The sequence below is a fragment of the Phyllobates terribilis genome, unplaced genomic scaffold (assembly GCF_046119375.1).
Source record: "Phyllobates terribilis strain yellow unplaced genomic scaffold, ASM4611937v1 Scaffold_5__5_contigs__length_657084704, whole genome shotgun sequence".
NCBI lineage: Eukaryota > Metazoa > Chordata > Amphibia > Anura > Dendrobatidae > Phyllobates > Phyllobates terribilis.
Window position 1 is genome coordinate 100,342,088 of NW_027362765.1, and position 15,017 is coordinate 100,357,104.

Below are 15,017 nucleotides of genomic sequence, written 5' to 3' on the forward strand. Positions count from 1 at the left end.
TGGAATTTGTAGCGATCGGCGCAGCCGTAAGAAAGGGATCTTATCACATTGTCCGCTAAAAGAAGTAGACATTTTAGTTTGGCTGGAAGATGGTCTTTCTTCTGCAGATGTTACTGTTGCTTTAACACCTACCCCACGGACACAACCTTTTTTCCCCTTCCCAACATGCCTATTCCCCTTTCCACCAGCAACAGGCCTTTTTCCACTCATTTTGGTGGTTAACTAATTCACAACTCTGAAGTTGTTTGCACAAAAAAACAATGGATGGGAACCGAGCAGAGCTGAGTGGCCAAACTGTGGTATTAGGCCAAAACTATTGGCTGGGTTAGATGCAGAAAAAAATTATATTCAATTTGCAACCTGATGGAGGTCAGTATAGATGGACTAATAGACCAAGTCCCACACACTGCTAGAAGCCCAAATATTTTTTCAGAGCTAGATGCAGAAAAAAATTATATTCAATTTGCAACCTGATGGAGGTCAGTATAGATGGACTAAGTCCCACACACTGCTAGAAGCCCAAATATTTTTTCAGAGCTAGATGCAGATAAAAATTATTTTTAATTTGCAACCTGATGGAGGTCAGTATAGATGGACTAATAGAACAAGTCCCACACACTGCTAGAAGCCCAAATATTTTTTCAGAGCTAGATGCAGAAAAAAATTATATTCAATTTGCAACCTGATGGAGGTCAGTATAGATGGACTAATAGAACAAGACCCACACACTGCTAGAAGCCCAAATATTTTTTCAGAGCTAGATGCAGAAAAAAATTATATTCAATTTTCAACCTGATGGAGGTCAGTATAGATGGACTAATATACCAAGTCCCACACACTGCTAGAAGCCCAAATATTTTTTCAGAGCTAGATGCAGAAAAAAATGATATTCAATTTGCAACATGATGGAGGTCAGTATAGATGGACTAATAGACCAAGTCCCACACACTGCTAGAAGCCCAAATATTTTTTCAGAGCTGGATGCAGATAAAAATTATTTTTAATTTGCAACCTGATGGAGGTAAGTATAGATGGACTAATAGACCAAGTCCCACACACTGCTAGAAGCCCAAATATTTTTTCAGAGCTAGATGCAGAAAAAAATTATATTCAATTTGCAACCTGATGGAGGTCAGTATAGATGGACTAATAGAACAAGTCCCACACACTGCTAGAAGCCCAAATATTTTTTCAGAGCTAGATGCAGAAAAAAATGATATTCAATTTGCAACATGATGGAGGTCAGTATAGATGGACTAATAGACCAAGTCCCACACACTGCTAGAAGCCCAAATATTTTTTCAGAGCTGGATGCAGATAAAAATTATTTTTAATTTGCAACCTGATGGAGGTAAGTATAGATGGACTAATAGACCAAGTCCCACACACTGCTAGAAGCCCAAATATTTTTTCAGAGCTAGATGCAGAAAAAAAATATTTTTAATTTGCATCCTGATGGAGGTCAGTATAGATGGACTAATAGACCAAGTCCCACACACTGCTAGAAGCCCAAATATTTTTTCAGAGCTAGATGCAGAAAAAAATTATATTCAATTTGCAACCTGATGGAGGTCAGTATAGATGGACTAATAGAACAAGTCCCACACACTGCTAGAAGCCCATATATTTTTTTCAGAGCTAGATGGAGAAAAAAAATATATTCAATTTGCAACCTGGTGGAGGTTAGTATAGATGGACTAATAGAATGATGCTATGCCCAAAAGGTTTTACTTCACTAGGTGCAGTAAAAAAATTGGTATTCTATACACAGGTGGTGTAGCTTGCAACACAGATAGGCTACTCCACTGACTAACACACACTGCAATAGGCCAAAAAGGATTAGCTTTGCTAGATTTAGCCAAATGCTGTGAAAAAAACTTGCACAGCACTGGCACAGACCTGCCTGGCAAAAACTGATGTAACTTAGTCCTGAAAAGGACTGCAATTACAATTAGTCTTTACTGCCAACCTATCTATTTAAGAGCACAGACCTGCCTGATAAAAGTCGTAGGAAATGCTGTAACCTAGTCCTTAAAAGGACTGCAATCACAACTCTTCCCTACTCCCAAGCTATCTGTAGATTTGTGCGAAAATTGGCTAGAAATTAACAAGGTATAGCTCACACAGCAACAGCGGTGCGGTCTAACACGCAGCCGCAGCAGTGAGAAAATGGTGGCGACGGGGAAAATGGCTGGGTCTTATTGGGCAAGGACATGTGACATACACTACCAATGACACATGCCCTTGCTTGTGTGAAAAAAAGCACTTCGCTCCGTGTGTGCGCTGCTGACAGATTGCACCTCCCCACTGTAAATGCGGGAAAGAGAAAAAAAAATGGAGATCTTCATTATTCCTGCAGAGATTCATCCCCTGCCCCTCCCCGCTGTACACTCCAACTGCGTATTAACATTAATTTTCATTACTGAGAAAAAATCCAGTTATGATTTTGGTGCACGAACAGTTATCGAACATAACCTCGAACAGCCGAATTTTTATCAAATTGTTCTTGTTCGCCGAAAGGCTCGAACACCGCCCAAAACAGCTCGAATTTGAGATTGGCGAACAGTTCGAGTCGAACACCGCTCATCTCTACTTTTTAACCAATGGAATAGTTGACGCTTGTAAAATTGCTGTGATGTAATCTTTATTTTTCTTTGTGTTCTGAAAGTTCAATGTAGATGTAATGTTTTTTTTTCTGTAATTTGTTAAATTTTAAATAAACGGTTTTCTCCCCGTGTGGAGGATAGCCAACTTAAAAAAAAAAAATCTGTTCTAATCAGTTTAATATCTGATACGTCCCCTATCTGGGAACCATATATTAAATGGATTTTTAGAGCAGGGAGATGGGAAAAGAGCTTGCTTTTTTCACTCCACGCATTGACCTGGTATTGCAGTATTTCCAGGACCGGTGCACCCCTTCTTTAATGCAGTTTCTAAAATCAGAAAGAATTGAATTCAATGCATTTTGTTGATTTTGCTTGTTTGTCCGATTTTTGGGTGGACTTTTTGGTTTTGCTTTTCTTCCCCTCAATCGATTTTTCATGTTAAAAGTTGCAGAAGCCAGATGACAAACTCGTTTTGGTTCAACTTCAGCAACTCTGCATTGCATTGCATTGCACTGTAATGCAATGCTATCTAACTAGCTATCCCCTCTTTCCTTCCTTTTCGATAAACAGCCATATTAGGCAAGGATTTTGGAGTTTTCACCTAACTAACTACAGGTGGTGAGATAAGCTGCACAATATAATTGTCCTTTTAGTATATTGTTGCACACACACCATCTATTTAGCAAATGCCCTTGTTATCAACTGCAGCAGTTTAAACTCACCTGAGCCAACAGGTATGTGCACTGGTTACCCTGCACTTAAAATTTCTTTTTTGGCTTGCTACAATGACTTTTCTGAAATGTTGTCTCCCTCTGGTGGATCATTGACTTCTTTAATTTCATGCCTGCAGACTATAAAAAATAACCAAAAAAAGTTTGGTCTGTGGCGTTCTTTTAAAGTGTTGCTTATGGCTGTCTCTGTGAGCTTCTTAGTGCTGTTCAGCCAGCCAGGTATCCTGCCTGCAGTAGATGTAATGTGGCAATGGAACACTGCGCGTGTCATAATAGGCTCTGACCCTTATCTACCTGCGCACTGCAGCAATTTTCAGTCTGCTGAACAACCAGCAGCAGCAGGTAAGGTAAGTAATCAGCAACACTCCTGCAAAGGGTAGACAGGCTGCTCGTTTTTTTTTTCCCTTAATTGGTTCTCCTCCCTCCCTCCGGTGTTGAGGCGGGTGGGAACAGCAGGGGGTGAGGGTGGTTTGCTAAAATAGGTGGAGCTATGCAGATCTAAAACGCGTGGATTGCAGCAGCAGCAAGCCGAAAAGTGGAGGCATGTAAGGGATCTAGAGGTTGACAACATGTCTTCTTAACGGGAGTCCAGGTGCCCATCTCCACAAATGGATTTTTCAGGATCCGAGGGTGCCACACTAGGCCAAAACCAATTCAGGTTATCGCTTCTCGGCCTTTCGGCTAAGATCAAGTATAGTATCGCTTCACGGCCTTTTGGCTAAGATCAAGTGTAGTATCTTTTGAAAAGGCGGTTTTGGCCTTGGGCTGCCCTAGTAAATTGATGCACATTACACACTGGTTTGGTGCACTTGTTAGTACGCCAGGTGGCTCATAGAGTCATCTGATGGAAAACATGGCCCTCCAGGATCGAAGTCACTAGGCTGGGTAAGTGTGAGAGCTTTGGAGCAATGTGCCCCAGGAGTAGGCGCCCTGGTGGGAGTCCAAGCTTACTGGGACTGGGAACCCCAGAAAGACTTGGGCTTCGTAGCATGCCGCACCTTTGCCAATCATACTTTCTGAGCAACCCCCCATATTCCTGGCCTCCGGGCTAGGAAGGGGAATTTTTATAAACCCGGTCGGAGGTCCGGTCAGCTTTGGGCTGAGAAACCAACACAGGCTCCAGCTCCTCTAGGGTGGAAGCCTAGCTGGACGCTGGGAGCACGAAAAAGGCTCTTCTCCGGCTTCGGCTAGGGAGAGCATCGGAGATCTCCGACCCTCGCTGTGGCCTTCTGGCTCAGAGGGATGGGGATGGTTTATTGGGGACCCTCTCCTCTGGGAAGGGTCCACATGAATCCTCGCCTTGTGCGCTGTTTTGGTGTGACTTCGGTCACATTTTTCAGTGCCTTGGATGCAGCTTCAATCAAAAAAATTTGATGGTTCTGCACTTGGTCTTGGCCGGAGGTGTCTGGGGTACCCGGCTCATTGGCCTCGGGCGATCGCCCTTGCTTAATGGTGAGGGCTTACCCCCGTGCTGCTTTTGGCGAGTTGGATTAGTCCCCAGACAATGAGGAGCGATCACCTCACTCTGCAGTCTTGTAGTGTGGAGCTTTATTTTCAGTGAAGATGGCTGGGCCGGATGGAGTGAGCTTTTCGGTCCCTGAATTTGCCAGAGTCAAACATGGACTACGCTTGTACGTTTTGGAAGATTTCCGGGATGCCAAGGATTACCAGTTTGTGATGAAAGAGATCGTGCTGGTACTGGCTGAGTTGAAACCGGAGGAGGTTCTTGCGATTATGGACTACACGAAGAAAGGTTATTATGACATTATTTTCTTTGACCAAAATCATTTATTTCAGGTGGAGAGGAAGCTTATAGCTTCTAAAGACTCTAGCTTGGACGGTGTTAAAATAATGCCTCATTTTCAGTTTTCAGAGAAGATGATAACGGTTAAAATGTTCTCCCCATTTATGGCGAAGGAAGAAATAATTACTTTTATGGAGTACTACTGTAGTTCTGTCAAGCCTAAAGGCAACATTTTGAACCAATTTGGGTTTTGGACTTCAAAGTGGAGATTCATAGTTAACATGAAAATGGATGAAGCAGGTTATTATTTGCTTCCGCCAGCGAAATTTTGTCTGGGTAGTGTAAATGGAGAATTATATTATGATGGAATGAGAGATTTTTGCAGACCATGTAATCTGTATGGCCATACGAAAGAGAATTGTACCAATGAGGGGTGTGGCTTGTGCTACAAGACTGGTCATTCGCCTAAGGACTGCCCTTTAAGAATGAGATGTGATTTATGTAAAGAGGTATCACAACGTTTTAAGAATTGTCCTAAGAGGAAGGGAAAGGAAGGAAGGGGTAGAAAGGTGGAAGAGAATAAAAATAAGAGTAAAGTGGAGGTTAAAAAAGTAACTATTCAAGAGAAAAGTGAAGAAGCAAGTATGGAGGTAGCAAGTATTTCTCAGGGGATCGTTGAAGCAAGTAGTGATGTTCCTCTGGAGAGGGGGGCTTTTTCAGTGGTCGGTCAGAAGACAGTGGCGATGGAGATTATTCGTTTGAAGAAGGAAGGTGTAGATTTTCAGCTATATGCGGATAAAGTGATAGCGAATTTGAAAGCAGATTAGGGTAAATTTTTCTCTACCTATAAAGGGCACAAAAAGGATATTGAATATGTGGAGGGAAATTTTGACCCAGTGAGTGGTGCTTTGAATCAGCAGATATTGGAGCGGTTATGCTATTATGGGTAGAGAGGAGGTATGTCAAGTTCATAAGTTCTGCTTAGGTGATTCTGTTTAATTTTTTTTATGTGTATTATGTATTTTTAGGATTGCTGTAATGTGAAATTATGTTGTAATTGTTTTTTTTAAGTTTTTTGGTTTCGACATGATGATTATCAGCCTTAACAATACGTTTTATGTTATTGAGTGCTTGATATTCTGATGAAACCTGATCTTTTGAAAAGGCGGTTTTGAACTTGGGCTGCCCTAGTAAATTGATGCACATTACACACTGGTTTGGTGCGCTTGTTAGTACGCCAGGTGGCTCATAGAGTCATCTGATGGAAAACATGGCTCTCCAGGATCGAAGTCACTAGGCTGGGTAAGTGTGAAGGCTTTGGAGCAATGTGCCCCAGGAGTAGGCGCCCTGGGGGAGTCCAAGCTTACTGGGACAGGGAACCACAGAAAGACTTGGGCTTCGTAGCATGCCGCACCTTTGCCTATCATACTTTCTGAGCAAACCCCCCTATTCCTGGCCTCCGGGCTAGGAAGGGGAATTTTTATAAACCCGGTTGGAGATCCGGTCAGCTTTGGGCTGAGAAACCAACACAGTCTCCAGCTCCACTAGGGTGGCAGCCTAGCTGGACGCTGGGAGCACGAAACGGCTCTTCTCCGGCTTCGGCTAGGGAGAGCATCGGAGATCCCCGACCCTCGCTGTGGCCTTCTGGCTCGAAGGGATGGGGATGGTTTATTGGGGACCCTCTCCTCCGGGAAGGGTCCACATGAATCCTCGCCTCGTGCGCTGTTTTGGTGTGACTTCGGTCACATTTTTCAGTGCCTTGGATGCAGCTTCAATCAAAAAATCTGTTCTTGTCAGTTTAATATCTGATACGTCCCCTATCTGGGGTCGATATATTAAATGGATTTTTAGAACAGGGAGATGGAAAAAGAGCTTGCTCTGTCCACTCCACGCATTGACCTGGTATTGCAGTATTTCCAGGACCGCTGCACCCCTTCTTTAATGCAGTTTCTAAAATCAGAAAGAATTGAATTCAATGCATTTTGTTGATTTTGCTTGTTTGTCGGATTTTTGGGTGGACTTTTTGGCTTTGCTTTTCTTCCCCTCATTGGATTTTTCATGTTAAAAGTTGCAGAAGCCAGATGACAAACTCGTTTTGGTTCAACTTTAGCAACTCTGCATGGAATTTTACTGCATTGCATTGCATTGTACTTTAATGCAATACTATCTATCTAGCTATCCCCTCTTTCCTTCCTTTTGGATAAACAGCCATATTAGGCAAGGATTTTGGAGTTTTCACCTAACTACAGGTGGGGAGATAAGTTGCACAATATAGTTGTCCTTTTTGTATATTGTTGAACACACACCATCTATTTAGTAAATGCCCTTGTTATCAACTGCAGCCGGTTAAACTCACCTGAGCCAACAGGTAGGTGCGCTGGTTACCCTGCGCTTAAAATTTCTTTTTTGGCTTGCTACAATGAATTTTCTGAAATGTTGTCTCCCTCCCTCTGGTGGAGCAATGACTTCTTTAATTTCATGCCTGCAGATTATAAAAAGTAACCAAGAAAGTTTGGTCTGTGGCGTTCTTTTCAAGTGCTGCTTATGGCTGTCTCTGTGAGCTTCTTAGTGATGTTCAGCCAGCCAGGTGACCTTCCTGCAGTAGATGGAATGTGGCAATGGAACACTGCGCGTGTCACAATAGGGTTTGACCTTTATCTGGCTGGATACGGCAGCCATTTTCAGTCTGCTGAAAAACCAGCAGCAGGTAAGGTAAGTAATCAGCAACACTCCTGCTAAGGGTAGACGGTTGCTCGTTTTTTTTTCCCTTAATTGGTTCTCCTCTCTCCCGTGTTGAGGCGGGTGGGAACAGCAATGGGTGAGGGTGGTGTGTTAAAATAGGTGGAGTTATGCAGATCTAAAATGCGTGGATTGCAGCAGCAGCAAGCCGAAAAGTGGAGGCCTGTAAGGGATCTAGAGGTTGACAACGTCTTCTTAACGGGAGTCCTGGTGCCCATCTACACAAATGGACTTTTCAGGATCCGAGGGTGCCACACTAGTCCGAAACCAATTCAGGTTATCGCTTCTCGGCCTTTTGGCACGATCTGTAGTGGGTTGTGACATTGGGCTGAAGGTTACTGTGGTGGCAGTACCGATTCTTGGCCTTTGGAGATATCCAGTGCTGCTTTTGGGAATCGGTTCTAAAGCTGTAGTGCCTTTTCTTTCCGGAGGACGGTGTGTTGGAGGGAGGATGAACTTCGTGGAGGCTGCGATCCGTGTGTGATATTTTCCTTGGTATCCGGAAAAGAAGAGGAAAATCATGGAGACAAGGAGAAACCTTGGAGAAAGGAAGGAAAATCAAACGAGCAACCCGAATGATTATTTCTCGGAAGACTATCCGCTGAAGGACACCATCAGGTTCGTGGTTGCTCCTGATCACCAGCAGGTGAAAGATTCCCAATTTATTTTCAATGTTATTTGCAAGCTCTTGAAGATTGACAAGGAGCATCTTTTTTGCTTTCAATCCTTTTTTTCTCGAGGACTTTATGATGTTACGCTAAATAAAGCCTCGCAGTGTGAAAGTGCCTTCGCTCTTTATGAAGTAAATAAAGAGAAGGAAGAGCTGGAGGGGGTGAAAGTAATCCCCTCTTTTCAGTTTTCAATGAAAGTACTGACGATTCATTTGTTTAGTCCATTTATTACAGACTCTGAGGTTGAAAGTTACCTATCAATGTATTGTGACAAAATCATCCCTAAGAGACGCGGGGAAACACAGTTTGGAGTGTGGAACGGGAAACGTGTGTATTTGGTATCGTTAAGGAAGAACCCGAATGAGGAGGGGGCGTGTCCAGACCTCCGCCGCAGGTTTATATCAATCGTAGCCGTGGTTATTTATTCTTCACAGGGATGCCAAACTACTGCCGTGTGTGTAAAAAATATGGACATCAGGATGCAGAATGTAACAAGTGTTTTAGTTGCATCGGTAGTCCTCACCAGATGGATGAGTGCCCAAAAAATAAGAAAAAGGATGTAGAGGAGATGGACACATCGCCTGAAGAACAGCAACAAAAAGCTAAAGACGATGTGGAAGCAGGCATGGCTGCTGAAGAGGAAAAAGGGGAAGAGGAGAAAGAAAGTAGTGAGAAGGAGGAGACTGAAAGAAAGAGAAAAGAGGAAGAGGAGGGACGGAAGAGGAGGGACGGAAGAGGAGGGACGGAAGAGGAGGGACGGAAGAGGAGGGACGGAAGAGGAGGGACGGAAGAGGAGGGACGGAAGAGGAGGGACGGAAGAGGAGGGACGGGCGAAGAAGGAGAAGAAGGAGGAAAGGGTTAAGAAGTCACAAGAAGAAGAGGAGAGTAAGTTGGAAGAAAGGAAGAGAAAGAAGGAAGAGGAAAAACAGAAGAGGATAGAGGACATAGAAAAAAGGGCCATGGAGATAAAGAAACAGATGGAAAGAAAAAAGAGAGAAGATCAGAAGAAAGAAGATAAGAAGAAAGAAGATCAGAAGAGAGAAGAGAAGAGTCAAGTGTTGAAATAAATTTCCCCACTTAGTAAAGGGGGTAATGTGGAAGGAAAAGTGATGCTCCAGAAGTAGTGGAGTCCACTCCTACTAACTCCCTGTCGCAGGTACAAATGGACTGCACAGAAAAATCTCTAAAAAGAAGTGTGGATAGAAATGATAGTGAAGGAATACCATGTGGTGGGAAAGTAAAGGCATTAGAAGCAACAAGTCTGCTGGGGAGAGTGTCGTCTTCAGATGTATCAGATCTGGAGGTAGACCCATCTTCTCCGGCAGTAGAGAATGAGGGCGGAGGGAGGAGCCCTGCACTAAATGTTAGAAGATGATCCGCTCAATGTCCCTGAATGTTCAGGGGTTTAATGACCTATAAAGAGAACTGCTTTATATGACTTTTTAAATAATGAAAATATTGATTTTATCTTTCTACAAGAATGTAATTTGACAAAAAAAATAAGTTATGAATATTTACAGGGTATATGGAAGGGTAATTTATGCTTTTCTGGTGGGAATGAGTCAAAAAGTGATGGTGTGGGGTTTTTATGCTCTAAAGATTGGGAGATTGTAAATTATGAAGAGATATACCCTGGGAGGATTTTAAGAATTGATGTGCAGAAAAATGGGAAGAAAGTGAGGTGTTTTAATGTGTATGCAAATGCAGAAAAAGCCTTGAGATTACATTTGTTTGAACTGTTGCAGCTGTTTTTACCTGGAGTAGATCCATTAGTTTTAGGTGGGGATTTTAATTGTCATTTAAAAAATGTAAAAGATGGGTCAGCTTCATGTCTTAGAAACATTTTAGCAGCTTTTAATCTTAAAGATACATGGGTTTTAGATGGACAAAAAAGGAGCATGAAGTCACTTGGGTGGGGAGAGGTGTTTCATCCAGAATAGATTATATTTTTATATCTCAAGCCCTAACATGCTCAGGTTTTAAAATGAATGCAACACCTTTTTCCGATCACAAAATAATAGAATGTAGTTTTAAAATAGAATCAGATGAGGATAAAAGACCGTCACACTGGAAATTAAATGTATCCCTGCTACAAGACGAGGTGGCTATGGAAGGTTTTAAAAAGCTGTATGAAAAACTGAAGCTCAAGAAACCGTTTTTTAAATCTATTTTTAATTGGTGGGATTTTGTCAAGAAGGAGGTAAAAACATTTTTTATTAAAGAAGGAAAGAAGAAAGCTGCTGCAAAACATATTTTTTATAATAATCTTAATGCTAAACTGCAATGTTTTTTTCACCTCAAAAATAACAGATGTGATATGGAGGAGGCGATCCGAGCAACAAAAGAAAAGATCCAAAACTGCCTGAAAGAAAAAGGTAAAGAAATTATTTTTAATTCCCGAGTTTAAGTTTTAGATGAGCATGAAAAATGCACAAAATTATTTTTAAAAAAAATATGTGACAAGAAGGATTATATGAAGGTTTTGGAAGGAGAAACAAGTTTGGAGGGGAAGAAGATGAAAGCAAAATAATTTTATGATGATTTATTTTCTGTTAAAAACACGGATGTGTCCCTAAAAAAACATTTTTTAGAAGGACTGGAAAAAATTTTTAATGCGGAAGATAAATCTTTTTTAATAGGGAATTTTACTAAAGAGGACGTTTTTAATACAATTAATAAGCTACAAAATAACAAAAAGCCAGAAGCAGATGGACTACCTGTTGAATTTTACAAGTGTTTATGGGAGATCATGGGTGAGGATTTTTATGAAGTAATTTTAGAAGCAGAAGCATCTTTTAGTGTCCCAGAGTCGTGGTGGGAGGGTCTTATTGTTTTATTATTTAAGAAAGGAAATAAAGAACAGATTAAAAATTGGAGACCAATAACCCTTTTAAATACGGACTGTAAGGTATATGCGAAGTTACTTGCAAATAGATTAAAAAAGGTAATCGGCTCAGTAATAGAAGTGAATCAGACGTGTGCAGTGCCAAATCGGAGAATCAGCGACTCATTGATTTTAATCAGGGATGTTTTATGGGATGTTGTAGACAGAAAACAAAAGCTTGCTCTAATTACTTTGGATTTTGAAAAAGCGTACGATAGAGTTGCCCATGATTTTTTATTTGCAGTTTTAGAGAAAATGGGATGCCCGGATGTTTTTAGCAAAAGTATTAAATCTCTTTACAAATCATGTTTTAGCAAAGTATCTATTAATGTTTTTTTATCTGATAATGTAAAAATAAACTGTGGTGTTAAACAGGGGTGTCCCTTATCCCCTATTCTTTTTATTTGTGCACTTGAACCACTTTTAGCAGCTTTTAGGAGGGATAAGGTAATCAATGTTTTTTTTATTCCCGGGAGTTGCAATGAACAAGTAAAAGTGGTAGCATATATGGATGATGTGACCGTTTTAGTTAAAGACACTAGAAGCATGAATAGAGCCATAAGAACAGTGGATTGGTTTGGGGGCGCATCGGGATTTAAAATTAACATGGAAAAATCTGGTATTTTAACTGTTGGTGATTTTATTTTAGATTGTGAGTGTAAATTAACAAGAATGAATGAAGTAATGAAGAGTCAGGTGGTAATGTAAGAAATTGGGAATCTCTGCTGGAGAGAGTTAAGAAAAAGATTACTTTCTGGCAGTTGAGAGATCTTACCCTGGAAGGAAAAATTTTAATTATTAGGCTGGTTTTACTCCCAATGTTTTTATATGTCTCAACAGTTTTTATTCCCCAAAATAATATCATGAAGAGAGTTATTAAGGTACGTTTTAATTTTTTATGGAAATCCAAGATGGAAAGAGTAAAGAGAGAGGAGATATATAAATCAAAGAAATAAGGTGGGAAAGGTTTTCCGGATATTAGTTCCTTTTTATATGCAAAGTTTGTAGCGAACTGTGTATGCACTTTATTAGGGCCAGACTGTAAGCTAAAGTTGTTTTCTATACAGGTAGTTCTCGAGTTACGACGGTCTCGAGTTACGTCGTTTCGTGGTTATGACGCTTTATATGACGCTCATTCCTACTTACGAGGTTTAGCGTCCTAAGTCGAAGTTTAGCGTCGTAAGTCAAACTGTACGTGCGCCTCATTCCACGTGCGGCAGAAGTCATAGAGTCCAGTACTGTACTGGACACTGTACCAGGTTACACGAAGAAAACGAGTCTCCTACATGCCATAACACCCTTTATTATGGCTCCCAAACGGAAGGTAGACTCATCTGATAACAGCGCATCAAAGAAAAGGAAGGCCATCACCATGGAGGTGAAAGTGGATATCATAAGGCAATCTGAGAAGGGGGAAACAGCAACAGAAATTGGCAGGTCATTAGGACTTAGTCGTTCGACTGTCGCTACGATTATCAAGGATAAAGATCGCATCCTTGAACATGTGAAAGGATCTGCTCCTATGAAAGCGACAGTGATAACAAAGCAACGTAGTGGGCTTATTATTGATATCGAAAGATTATTGGTGCTTTGGTTGGAAGACCAAAATCAACGCCGTTTCCCTGTGAGTTTTATGGTTATTCAGGAGAAGGCTAGGCGACTGTTTGAGGCGTTGAAAAGAGCAAAGGGGGAAGGAAGTGAAAGTGAAGAATTTGTGGTGAGTAGGTGTTGGTTTATGAGGCTTAAGGATCGTGCCAATTTCCATAACATTAAAGTGCAAGGTGAAGCTGCTAGTGCTGATGAGAAAGCAACAACTGAGTTTCCTAATGCATTGGCTAAGATAATTGAGGAGGGTGGTTACTGTGCTCAACAAGTGTTCAATGTGGATGAGACAGGCTTGTTTTGGAAACGTTTGCCTAACCGTACGTACATCTCCAAGGAGGAAAAATCAGCACCAGGTCATAAAGTTGGCAAGGAGAGACTGACTTTGCTTCTTGGGGGCAATGCAGCTGGCGACTACAAACTGAAGCCCATGCTGGTGTATCAGGCAGAGAATCCAAGGGCACTCAAGGGCATTTCAAAGAGTCAACTCCCAGTCATCTGGAAGTCTAATAGGAAGGCATAGGTGACACTTGCAGTGTTTGATGACTGGTTCACCAACCACTTTGTGCCAGGCGTGAAGCGGTATTGTACCTCCAAGGATATCCCCTTTAAGGTGTTGCTAATTCTGGACAATGTCCCTGGACACCCTGTCCATCTGGATGACTTTAACCCTAATGTCAAGGTGGTTTACCTTCCACTTAATACTACTGCCCTAATACAGCCTATGGAAAAAGGAGTCATTGCTACATTCAAGGCCTACTACCTCCGAAGGGTCATTGGTAATGCTTTAGCAGCAACTGAAAAGAATAAGGACTTGACTCTAAAGGACTTTTGGAAAACATACAACATCCTTGATGCTGTGAATAACATTGCTGATTCCTGGGATGAGGTTAAGCAGACCAGTATGAATGGTGTGTGGAAAAAATTGTGTCCCCAGTTTGTGAATGATGTCACAGAGGTTCAAGAGTCAGTGACTAGCGTCATAAAGAACGTTGTTGATATGAGTAAGACAATGAATCTGGAGGTGGAGGAGGATGATGTCACAGAGCTACTGGCATCTCATGGAGAGGAGTTATCTGTTGAGGACCTTATTCAACAGGAGAAGCAGATGATAGAGGAAGAGGAAGACATACCAACCCCAGAACCTAAGAGATTTACAAGGCAGGGCTTGGCAGCAGGTTTTGCCCTGATACAGGAAGGGTTGTCAAGGTTTGAGGCTGAGGATGCCAACATGGAAAGGTACACTAGGGTTGCCAGAGGAGTCATGGATTCCATTAGGTGTTACAAGGAGATCTTGGATGAGAAGAAGATGGTCTCCTTCCAAACTAACCAGCAGCAGTACTTCAAGAAGGTAGAGAGGCCTGCAACAGATACTGTACCCTCTACCTCAGCTGCCCCTCTTGACTTAGCTGCCCCAGTATCTCCAGCACCTTCTGCAGCTTCCTCCAATAAGTAAGCCTGTTCTTTCTTTGGAATTGTTATCTGTTATCTTTGTTTATTATAGTACTGTACACTGTTTACTACTGTTACAGTACAGTATTTCATTATTAAACGTACTGTACTGCACAATATTTTACTGTACCTATGTTTATTGATAATTATGTAGGGTACTGTGTTAGGGTAGGTGTTTGGATAGGCTAAGTGTTTGCAGTACTGTACTGTACTATTATTATGGTACAGTACTGTATGAACCTATGATCCGACTTACGTCGAAATTCGGTTTACGACGTCGCGTAAGAACGGATCAACGTCGTAAGTCGAGGACTATCTGTATATAATTTAGGTTTTTATATTCGAAATTATAAATGGTTGGAGCTGTCTATAAATAGGCCTTATAGGTTTTTGCCTCCAGGAAATTATATTGTTTTAGAAAAAAATTTAAGAGATTTTAAACTTAAGATGGTTGAAATAAGTGTTCTTAAATGCCATAAAAAAATCCTAAAAATCCTGGAAGAGAGAATAGGTATTAGTCCTGTGGAACATTTTTCATTCAAAATTGTGGAAAGAATCTGGATGAACGTAAATTATAGTGTGTTATCT

The 15,017-nt window shown here is 41.4% G+C and overlaps 2 non-coding genes and 1 pseudogene across 2 annotated transcripts; all 3 read left to right on the forward strand.

Annotated features, from left to right (window-relative positions):
* Nucleotides 1-2,719: 2,719 nt before the first annotated feature.
* Nucleotides 2,720-2,919, forward strand: LOC141150841 (U2 spliceosomal RNA). The gene has a single exon (XR_012246936.1). It is a non-coding gene; the product is annotated as a U2 spliceosomal RNA (small nuclear RNA).
* A 1,079-nt stretch (nucleotides 2,920-3,998) lies between these two features.
* Nucleotides 3,999-4,151, forward strand: LOC141151147 (U2 spliceosomal RNA; annotated as a pseudogene).
* Nucleotides 4,152-6,835: 2,684 nt separating this feature from the next.
* Nucleotides 6,836-7,017, forward strand: LOC141150634 (U2 spliceosomal RNA). The gene has a single exon (XR_012246781.1). It is a non-coding gene; the product is annotated as a U2 spliceosomal RNA (small nuclear RNA).
* The last annotated feature ends 8,000 nt before the right edge of the window (nucleotides 7,018-15,017 follow it).